The following is a 10,592-nucleotide window of genomic DNA, read 5'->3' on the forward strand; positions in this document are numbered from 1 at the left end:
TCGGTGTTGCGCAAAACCAAAGAAACCAAAGTCATCCCCTGTTGCACGCAAGCACACTTAAGTCACTGAAGCTCAATTCGTAGTCTATCATCTTTCGTGTACAACAAGAGACGGAAGACGAGAGATCAGGGCCTTTGTGCGCGATGCCTTCTTCTTCCTCCTCCTCTTCCTCATCCTCCTCTTCTTGATCATCCTCCTCTTCTTGCTCATCCTCGTCCTTGTCTTCCGACCTGGACGATGTGCACTGACATCGTCCTCCCGTCGAGGAGTACGTCTGTCATGTGCACGCAGGACGAGGTTGGCACGATGCACAAAAAATAGGGCATCCTGGATGATAAAGTACATTGCCGGCCCGTCGGCAACCTGCGTGCGAGCTCGTCGTGTGAAGTAGGGGAATGTTGATGAGTAATCAAGCCATCAATTTGTCTTTACACTCTAGAAGCCAAACTATAGTCATTGGAGTAGTCGGGGGGGGGGGGGGGGGGGGGGGATACGGAGCTTGGCGGAGGTGCTAGCTTTGGGGCTCGAAGGACGTTGAATTAGTGGAGGAGCTCGACTCGGCAGGAATGAACTAGGCATGAGCCATACTTGGTGCAGAGACAACCTGATGCGACGATAGTGGAGAGTTGGCAGGGACTTAGACTCAGGATGTGACTGTGGCGGTGACGATGCAAGTCGTAGACCATGGCATGAGAGATATGGATCAAGAGTTGAAGGTGAAGGCGAGTCTTGGGGTGGAGAACCCTAACGCTCGTTCAATTGCAAAATGTGAAGGAAAAATCCATAGGACTAAGGGGAAGAGAGAATTGAGATGTCACCGGAAAAAAAAAAGAATTGAGATGTCACCCAAAAAAAGAATTGTGATGTCACGTGCCGTAAAATCCAATAGGATTTTAAATCACCCCTCTGAAGTCATCATCACCAAAGAGTCAGGGAGCGATCGGCCATGCCTGGCCTCCATCTCCGACACGAATCTAGTTTTGAGATTTTCTGGTTCACACAGACGATGGCAAATGATCTCACGACGCGTTTGGTTCAAGCAGAGGTAACGCATTCAGTATTGTAATGAGAATACACTGTATTAGATCAGAGATAAGCGAATACGTGATGTGTTTGGTTCACACAAGGGAAGGGAAGGGGAAACAATGGCGCCGCCGCCGGCGGCCGGCCGTGTAGAAGATGCCCCAGGGGTGGCTGCGGGGATGGCTTGCGATGAGAAACGAGATCACCGGCTGCTCATAGAGCGCTACTGATCACGACGGTGAAGGAAGATCAGCGGCGCTGCTCACGGTGGTGGCGGCAAAGGGACATCGGCGGCGCTGCTTATGGCGGTGGCGACGAAGGGACATCGGCAGCGTTGCTGCTCACGACGGCAGCGAATTGATACGGTGGCGCTGCTGCTCATGGCGGAGGGGGGTCGCCAGCGGTGCTGCTCATGGCGGAGGGAGATCACCGATGCTACTGCCTGGTCCTCGCGGTGAAGAAACCAATCCGGAAGAGTGGCTGTGTTATTCCATACCGGGCTGTACCGGGTGTTTTCAGTTTAGTGAAGAATGTTTTGCGATTACACGGCACCTGAAACCAACCAAATCCAAACAAACGCCTGTAACGCAATCGTGAGCCGGTGTAATCGGGAGACAGCGAAGAAGTCGCGAACCAAACGCGTCGTCAGTACTACTCCTGGCCGCAAGCGGCAGGACCCGCTCGTGCTACATGGCCGTCAACATTTTCCCACCCGTGTGAGCCACTCGTTAATAGCATTAGATGACCCGTTGCGCCAATGACGCAAAGGCCAAGAGCAAGCCAAGTATTGAAAGAGTACACATAAAAATATTTAGAAATAGATGAGTTGGTTGGAAGATCTTATTGGAACATATGGAAATAAAAAAACTGCTGCTGGCAGTGTGATGATTTTCTCTAACCAGTGTAAACATACATAAATAGTCTTCTAAAAATATTAGTAAAGGGCAGTTGATTACATATATAGAACAAGTGATCACAAACTTCTTTTGACCATAGAGACAGTAATGAGGTCTAAAGTGTACATGTAGTATCATACACGAATGGAAATCTAAAGGCTATACATATCTTGCTCAGAGCAACGCCAAAAGGGAAAAGATACTGGATCGATTGATACGAAATAAAAGGTGGCCGTTGTTGGTTAGGACATATAGACTGAAGGTCAACGGAAACTATCTTATGTAGTCTTCACGCGCTGCTCTGACTTCATGCCAATATAGCGTAACCTCTGCGTCAATTCTTCAATGCTTGGATTAGCTACTACTTTAGTTCTTTTGATAAAAACGGTTTTTACACCAGTAGCAGCACCCCTAAGATTAGCAAGTTTCCAGCGAAGGGACCACATGAGAATCACATACCTGTATCCTATATGAAGAGAAACAGAAACCCAACAAGATGATATAAAGAAACAGAGGTATCAAAACTGTAATTGCTATAAGAACAGAAGCTTGATGCATAGGATTTCATATTGCTATAACAACAGAAGCTTGATTACAGTGATAAAAATAACAAGCGCATAAATATTGGACACAGCAAATAGAACACAACATAAATAAGCAGTAGATGTACCGAATCTTAATACGTAGCTAATTTAACTACGTGGCTAATTAGTTTGCATGTACGAAGTAAGTTACTTTTGATGCAACAAGAAGAGTTGCCTGTATATGCAACAGGAAAATAAATAAAACGTATATTAGATTTTGAAGTAAAATGATGTTTTATTGGGCCTATGATCCATTTGAATATAGCTGTGGCAGAAAAGTAGTTTGATCAAATGTCATAACATGCATCGTGTGAAGAAGAAAGCATTTTTGAGAGCCACAGAGAAGGATGCTTTGGTTGTCAAGGTAAAGGAAGAACAAGAGGCGACACGCCATATCTTACGTTGAACTGGTTGGATGTAACAGACTATGAGTCTTTACCTCTTGGCTTTAGCCTGTTCAACAAGAATGTTCTTTGGCTCTTCAGTAGCTGCAGCTTCAGTTTCCTAATCAACCTGTTTAGTTTGCTGCTATTAAATATCATTGTACAGGAAGCATGGTTTGTGCAAAAGAGGAAAGGTATTTGCATATAAAACATAGGCATGGACACTTGACACAGCTTAGGTACTCTCTCACTGGTAGGCACTAAAGATAGAACGCGCTCGTTTATAATTTTCAGCTACTTGGTTCGTTGGTGTTAGAATTGCTCTTTCTTTTAGATAATCAACATCAGAATACCTAGTAGGAACATCTTTGTATACAACCTGAACAATGGCATCAATTTTGTCACCATCAGTATGTATTAAAAGCTCATCAGGGATGGTTATCCATGATGGATCCGACTCCCCCTCATGGGCAACAACAGGCGACAAGAAATTAATGAACAACAACAAGATTCAGACAAACAAGCAGAAGCATTAAAGTAGTGCACAGGAGCATTAAAGCATATATTATCTTAACATTGTGGAAATTGTGCATAAGGCCTGAAGACTGAATCAATTCAGGATTATTGGTCAACCCTACTGTTGGTATATTTTAAAATTTTCTGATATATCTGGTCTCAGCAGCTACTAAAAGAACTGGTTCAAATAACTCCATATGAGCATTCTAGATTATCAAACCTTTTGAAATTTCTTTCTTGTCACATCTTTAATGACCAAGATAGAAGAGAAATAGACTGCACACAAAACATAGCAACAACCAACATTTAGTCTAGATCAGACAAACTATATTGGATGTTATGCGAGTTAAGACTGATGAATAGAGATATGCTGAGAAAATGTTTAACCAAACCACAGACATGAAGACCATTTTCTGAATCAAAAAGGGCATCTACAATTGTGTGTTTTAAACAGAAACAATAATAGCTCAAATAGGCTGAGAAATAACATAAAAACTCTTAAATCAGGACCATGGCCGATTCATCAAGAACCAAAACAAATTAGCCATCATGAATTGATGATACTTGGGGTAGCTCGTCCAAATGAAACTAAATTTCAACCACAGTTACTCAGTTTCAAACAAAACACTACATATTCAGTTCGAAGTGGACTCGACACGCATTGACTGAAAAATAGCCCATGTGCCAAGATAGTAAGCTGATAACACATTTATGGTGTTCGTGATAAACTGAATTTATTAACAAATCTAAATAGAGGCCAGGTGTACCAAACTCCATGCCCATGCAAACCTAGCCATCTTCAAGGTCTGTGTGTGAAGACAAGAAGGAAATCAAAGCACTTTTAAACTAACCGAGCAATCCTTAGAACCAATACACTGTCTAGAAATCATAGGAACCTGCACTCAGAGCAGAAGCAACCAAACCAGAGAAAAACCTGCAAAATCTTCTTATCCAGCCAACGAATATACAGACGTAGACAACACACAACCTACCTTGGACCAAACCAAATCGAGCAACAAACTAACAAGGGAGCGGCCACACCCATCGACATGTCGGGCCAAACGCAGCAACATGAATTAAAATAAACTGCATTCTACGTACAGCAGCAAAAATAAATCTGATTCACCTTAACAAATCTAATGATTATACACAATACTTTTGCTTCTTTTAACTTCACCTAGGCTGATTGTCAGTTTGTACTTCTGTGATATAAAGTATGAACATATTTTCAGCAAACTATACTATTTTATCCAAGCACCAAGAAGTAAGATATTACTTTATCAAAGCATAAATTATCATCTACAATTATATAGCTTAAAAGCCATGAAGATATACCAGTTTGTGTACATTTAACAAGATGTTACTCCCTCCGTTCCAAAATAGATGACTCAACTTTATACTAACTTTAGTACAAAGTTAGTATGAAGTTGGGCCATCTATTTTGGAACAGAGGGAGTAGATACTAATTCCCCTACAATCTGTGTGAATCCTTAGGATAAAAAAATTCCTATGACAATACTTACAGATCCCAGTATACAACACCAACAAGTGTATCCATGTTTCCAGAAAAAAAAAATATTACCAAATCTTTTGGTTGGAATGAATCTAAGAAAGCAAAATTTGAACAATAGCACCGAAAACACCAAAAGCCCGGCTCGACTACATTTGAACAATAGCATTGTTGCCTTGTCAGCTATCTGCACACTTGTAAAATTATATCAATTTTTAAAATCTGTTTTCAAAGTACTTCTCGTGTATGAGAAAAAGATTCCATTGCAAGTACCTATATGCACACAACATTCATGCAAATAAAGAATACATATTAGAGCCTTGATCACCACATTCGCTTCAAAGCTAGCTAAAAAATTCATACAGAGAATATAGATATGCAGTTGAGCCTGCAACCTAAACATTGGGTTCATAGAAAAGTAGTAATTAAGGGTAACAATAAAAAGCAAAAGCATATCAGAGATGCATGAAGTACTGATGAATGTATAACAATAAAAAGCAAAAGCATATCAGAGAAGCATCAAGTACTGATGCATGTAATATATATGGTCCAGGGATATAAAAAGTAGCTAATTCCACATTCATTGACCCATAGTGTGCTTAACCGAAAATAATACAATCTATGTTAATCAACTAAATGGCAACTGTAGAAAGGGAAATAGTACAATGTATGTTAATCGACTAAATGGCAAATGTAGAAAGGGAAATGGGGATAAGATGCAACCTTCATGTCTTCATTAGTTCATTAGTATCAGTCTCATCACGAGAAGCAAGCCATCTGGATGAAATCCAATCCCCCTCACAAAAATCTCAATTCACCTTCCATCTTATGTATAAATAGCCAATAGCAATGGCTCCAACCAGCAATAACAGTTAAAAAGTAAGCTACATGGCCTGCAAGAGAATGATTTTGCTTCAGTCGTTGTAAAAAACAAGCTTTTGCTTAACTTAGCTAGATAAAATACAGAATTTAGATTACAGGCAAAACTTCACACATCCGCTACTCCAACCAGTTGTGATCCATCCAAGCAAAAGAAATCACATCATGGCAAAAAGAAAGAATTTTGCCTACCTTGGTGCTGTGAGCGAGAAGAAGATGCCGGCCGGTGGCTAAGCAAGCTCCATGGAAGGGTTGGGGGAGACAAGACCGGTGGGAGTCAACAGCCAACACCATGGCCGGTCCAAACAGAGCCACCTCGCTCGTCGGCAACCGCTCCTCCCCTCCTTCTCTGGCCGAAGGGGCCCTAGAGGACGCACATCCGCCACCCCTCATTAGGCGCATCTTTTTAGAATTTTTGCAGCTAAGCACATGGGTGAACAGAGAGATAAGAAGAGTCATTAGTCACTGACTTTTTTTAACTTGCAGTGCAATAAGAAGAAAACTTGGTGATGTTGTCCCCAAAGAGGTCCAGGATAACCTGATTACCAAACAATACACTAAGTGATTAGGCAGAAAATCACGCATCCTTTTTGATGAATTTTAGATGCGCCAAATGCTTAAATCAGTATTTGAATCAAACAACATCTACAAATTTGGGACTGTTTATTATTTGTTGATTGTTCTCAAGTCTAATTCATTATAGATCTATTTGTAGGATTAGCATTCCTCTTCCAATCAATAAGGCTCAGCAATTTCCCGTCATTTCCTTGACAACGAGCACTGCTCGACAGAGTTAATTTTCTTATGGCAAAAATCTTTCAGTCACAAATGGTCAAAAATTATCTATATGTACTTTGTAGATACCCAACGAAATTATCTATATGTACCCAACAATAGAAAAAACTGAGAAGTAAGCTTGCAAATACATATCATTACCAAAAATACTTGTCTAGATAAATTCCAAAGAGCTGGCTACATAGATTCAAAAGTCCAATATGCTTGAAGAAGTTTAAATACTCATTAGAATTATGTGAACAAAAACAATAGAGTATATCTAGAAGAGCAATACCTAGGCTGTAAGACATGCGTACACAATTTTCGTAAAGCCTAATCATTTGGAGAAATCCAGACCATAGGAGGCCTAATGCTCCCCTCGCCGAGTGAGAAGCGCATAATACAAACATGGAAACAGCCAGTCAATGATTTAGCAACTTATTGGCTTTGAGACTCTAGATTCATAACAAATAGATATGCAGTTCTACAAAAGCATATTCTGCCATCACTCGGCTGACTGGGTGGCGCATCCATTTGGGGTAGCAGGCAGGCCAATCTGAAATCATGGCGCACGGTGGCACCGGATCCTAATAGAACTTACCTAATACGAGGGATGGGAAGAGGATGAACCGGAGAGGGAATGAAAGGGACTGAAGGAAGATCTGTGACGGCGACGATGCCGTCCTTCCCTGCCTCGTACCCTCTCAGATCGGGGCCCGAAGCAGCCGCTCCCGCCTCCGTGGTCTAGCGCCCGAGCGGCCCCTCTTCGCAGCTCGACGCCGCCACCACCGCTCCTCTCGCCTCTTCATAGGTCGCCTCCGCCGCCGCATCCGCCGCTCCCACGCCTCGATCCAACCGACCCCGCATCGGCCGCTCCCCCGCCTCGAGCCGGCGCCATCGGCGCCGGGAAGCTCGCCTCCGCACCCCGGGCGGACGAGATGCGGCGGGGCGAGGGGGGGGGGGGGGGGGGGGGGGGGGGGGGGGAGGCGGCGGCTAGGGTTAGGAGGAGGGGGAGGGGAACACGGGCTCGTTTGGGAGGAGGGGGAGGGGGACGCTGGCTCGTTTCCCTTCGCTCGCTCCCTTCTCTCGCTCGCGTTTCCGTTCTCGCACGTGGCTGGTGCCGCTAGTTAGCCGCACTAGCTTATCCTTTATATGTTCAATGCATGCCTTGGCGCTGGCTTCAATTGCTTGTTGCCTCGCATGCACTTGCTCTCGATTGTTAAATGCGAAGAGGTAAAAGCACTAAAGGTCCTAGAACTTGTCTAAGATATGATTGTTTAGTTCTGTTAGAGTTTGAGCTGTTTAACTTATGTAATCTTAACCTATCTCTATCTCTTTCTCCTCCCGTAGCTATCCCTGTCTCCTAAACTGAATCAGATCGGTATTCTCTCTGGACTTGTATGCCACGGCAAGGCATGATTTGCCCCAATATAAATACATACGATGCGGCTCCCTCGTGGAGTAGGAACGCTTATACCTATTCTTACATGGTATATAGAGCTAGCCTTTTCCCTATCATCTAGCGACACAACAAAAACAACTAGAACCCTAGCGCCCATCCTTCGTCTTCATCATGAGTTCCAGCGTCGTCGGCCTCAACCTCGGCGCTCCTCCAACAGAGAAGCTCGCAAGGGGGAATTACCTCTTATGGAAGGCGCAAGTTCTGCCGGCCCTGCGAGGCGCGCAGGTGACCGGTCTTCTCGACGGCAGCGCCGCAGCGCCGCTGAAAACAGTGGAGGTCGCCAAGGCGGACAAGACCACGGCCATCGAGCCGAACCCACTGTGTAGTCCATGGATTGCCAAAGATCAGCAGGTCCTAAGTTATCTGCTGAATTCGCTCACTCCAGAAATCCTCGCGCAAGTTATTGATAAGGAAAGTACCCTTGATCTATGGACCGCCCTTACCACAATCTTTGCTGCGCAGTTGCAATCGCGAATAACAAATTTGAGGATCGCCATCTCCAACACCAAGAAGGGCAACATGTCCAGCAATGCCTTCATCGCCAAGATGAAGAGCCTCGGAGATGAGCTTGCGGCACCAGGCCGTCCGGTGACAGATGGAGAGATGGTGGACTACATCCTCGCCGGACTCGATAGGGATTACGATCCCATCGTCGCAGCAGTTGGCGCCATCAAAAACTCCATCACGGTTGATGACCTTTTCTCGCAGATTTCCGCTTTCGATCAAAGGATGGAGATGCTAGGCGAAGGACCAGGATTTCGTTCGTCAGCTAACGTCGTGTACAGGGGACGCGGCCAGTATCGAGGCAGAGGAGGCCGCGGACGAAGAGGATGTGGTCGTTCTGACCGTGCTCCTTCTCCTTCTGTTCGCAACGGTGGAAACAGCGGCTACCAGCAGCGTCAACACCAGCCGCCACCACAACAGTATCAGCAGCAACATGAGGACGATTACTGAGAGTGCCAGATATGTTACAAATATCATGCTGGCGGCGCCAGGGACTGCTGGGATCGGTACAAGGAAGATCGTCAGGAAAAGAAGAAGGTTAACCTCGTCACCAACTCATATGGTATCGACACTAACTGGTATGCAGATTCGGGAGCTACCGAGCATATCACAGGAGAGCTTGACAAGTTAACGATGCGGGAGAAGTACCATGGAGGTGATCAAGTGCACACGGCAAGTGGAGCCGGTATGGATATTACTCACGTTGGTAACTCAATTGTTAAAACCTCTCAGAAAAAATTTCGTCTAAACAATGTCTTACATATCCCTCATGCATCGAAAAATCTTGTCTCTGTTCATCGTTTTACACTTGACAATAATGTTCTCATCACATTCTATCCTTATTATTTTGTGATTAAGGATTTGGCAACGAGGAGTCATTCTTAGAGGAAGATGCGAGGGAGGTCTTTATCCAATCATATCATCTTCTTCGCCGGAGTCAAATAAACAAGCTTGGAGTGTCACCAAACCATCTTCAGAAAAGTGGCATAGACGCTTGGGTCATCCATCTTCAGTCATAGTTCAACATGTCATTAGTAAAAATAAACTTCCTTTTGTGTCTAGTATTGAGTCAGTTTGTGATGCGTGTCAACAAGCAAAAAGTCATCAATTACCATATCCCATCTCTACTAGTATATCTACTGCTCCATTATAACTTATTTTTTCAGATGTGTGGGGACCAGCCCCCACTTCAGTCGGTAGATTTTCTTATTATGTAAGCTTTATTGATGACTATAGCAAGTTTACTTGGATTTATTTGCTAAAGAAGCGATCCGACGTCTTTCAAGTTTTTAGCAACTTTCAAAGTCTTGTTGAACGTCAACTGAACTCTAAAATTCTTGCCATGCAAATAGACTGGGGAGGTGAGTATGAGAAACTAAATTCCTTCTTCCAAAAGATTGGAATTTCTCACCATGTATCTTGTCCCCATGCTCACCAACAGAACGGTTCTGCCGAATGAAAGCACCGCCACATTGTTGAAGTAGGACTAGCATTGCTAGCTCATGCATCTATGCCTCTCAAATTCTGGGATGAAGCATTTCTCGCCGCAACATACCTTATCAATATTAGACCCAGTAAAGTCATCAAATTGGAGAATCCTATCACTCGTCTTTTTGGTATTACTCCTGATTATACATCCCTCCGCATATTTGGTTGTGCATATTGGCCGAATCTTCGACCATACAACACTCGCAAACTTGCGTTTCATTCCAAACAATGTGTTTTCTTGGGTTATAGTCCTATACACAAAGGAGTCAAATGTCTTGATGTCTCTACTGGCAGAGTCTACATATCGAGGGATGTTGTCTTTGATGAATCTATCTTTCCTTTCAAGTCACTTCATCCAAATGCCGGTGCTCTTCTTCGAAAAGAAACTCTTCTACTTCCGGAGTTTGATCAAGGGGGTGATAACAATTGTACTAACCAATGTGCTAATATTCCTTCTAGTTCTACTCCGGGTACTTTGTCTATGCAGGTGCATGAAGAAAACGGCGTTCAAATGGGCCAAAATGATCAAAATCCGGTACAAATTGACCATATATTTCATGTGTTTGAAGAAGA

The 10,592-nt window shown here is 43.8% G+C and overlaps 1 long non-coding RNA gene across 7 annotated transcripts; it reads right to left on the reverse strand.

The window, feature by feature from the left end:
- Positions 1 to 1,955: 1,955 nt before the first annotated feature.
- Positions 1,956 to 7,558, reverse strand: LOC125521272 (uncharacterized). 7 transcript variants are annotated; one of them, XR_015609840.1, is made up of 4 exons: positions 7,167 to 7,558; positions 5,984 to 6,212; positions 4,866 to 5,805; positions 1,956 to 4,789 (listed from the first exon to the last, which is right to left on the reverse strand). It is a non-coding gene; the product is annotated as an uncharacterized LOC125521272 (long non-coding RNA). The 7 variants fall into 7 exon arrangements; XR_015609842.1 differs by having other exon boundaries at positions 1,956 to 3,016; positions 3,623 to 5,805; XR_015609841.1 differs by having other exon boundaries at positions 1,956 to 2,385; positions 2,943 to 5,805.
- Between the last annotated feature and the right edge of the window lie 3,034 nt (positions 7,559 to 10,592).

This window comes from Triticum urartu, chromosome 7A (assembly GCF_056163025.1).
Source record: "Triticum urartu cultivar PI428250 chromosome 7A, HENAU_Tu73, whole genome shotgun sequence".
NCBI classification, from domain to species: Eukaryota; Viridiplantae; Streptophyta; class Magnoliopsida; order Poales; family Poaceae; genus Triticum; species Triticum urartu.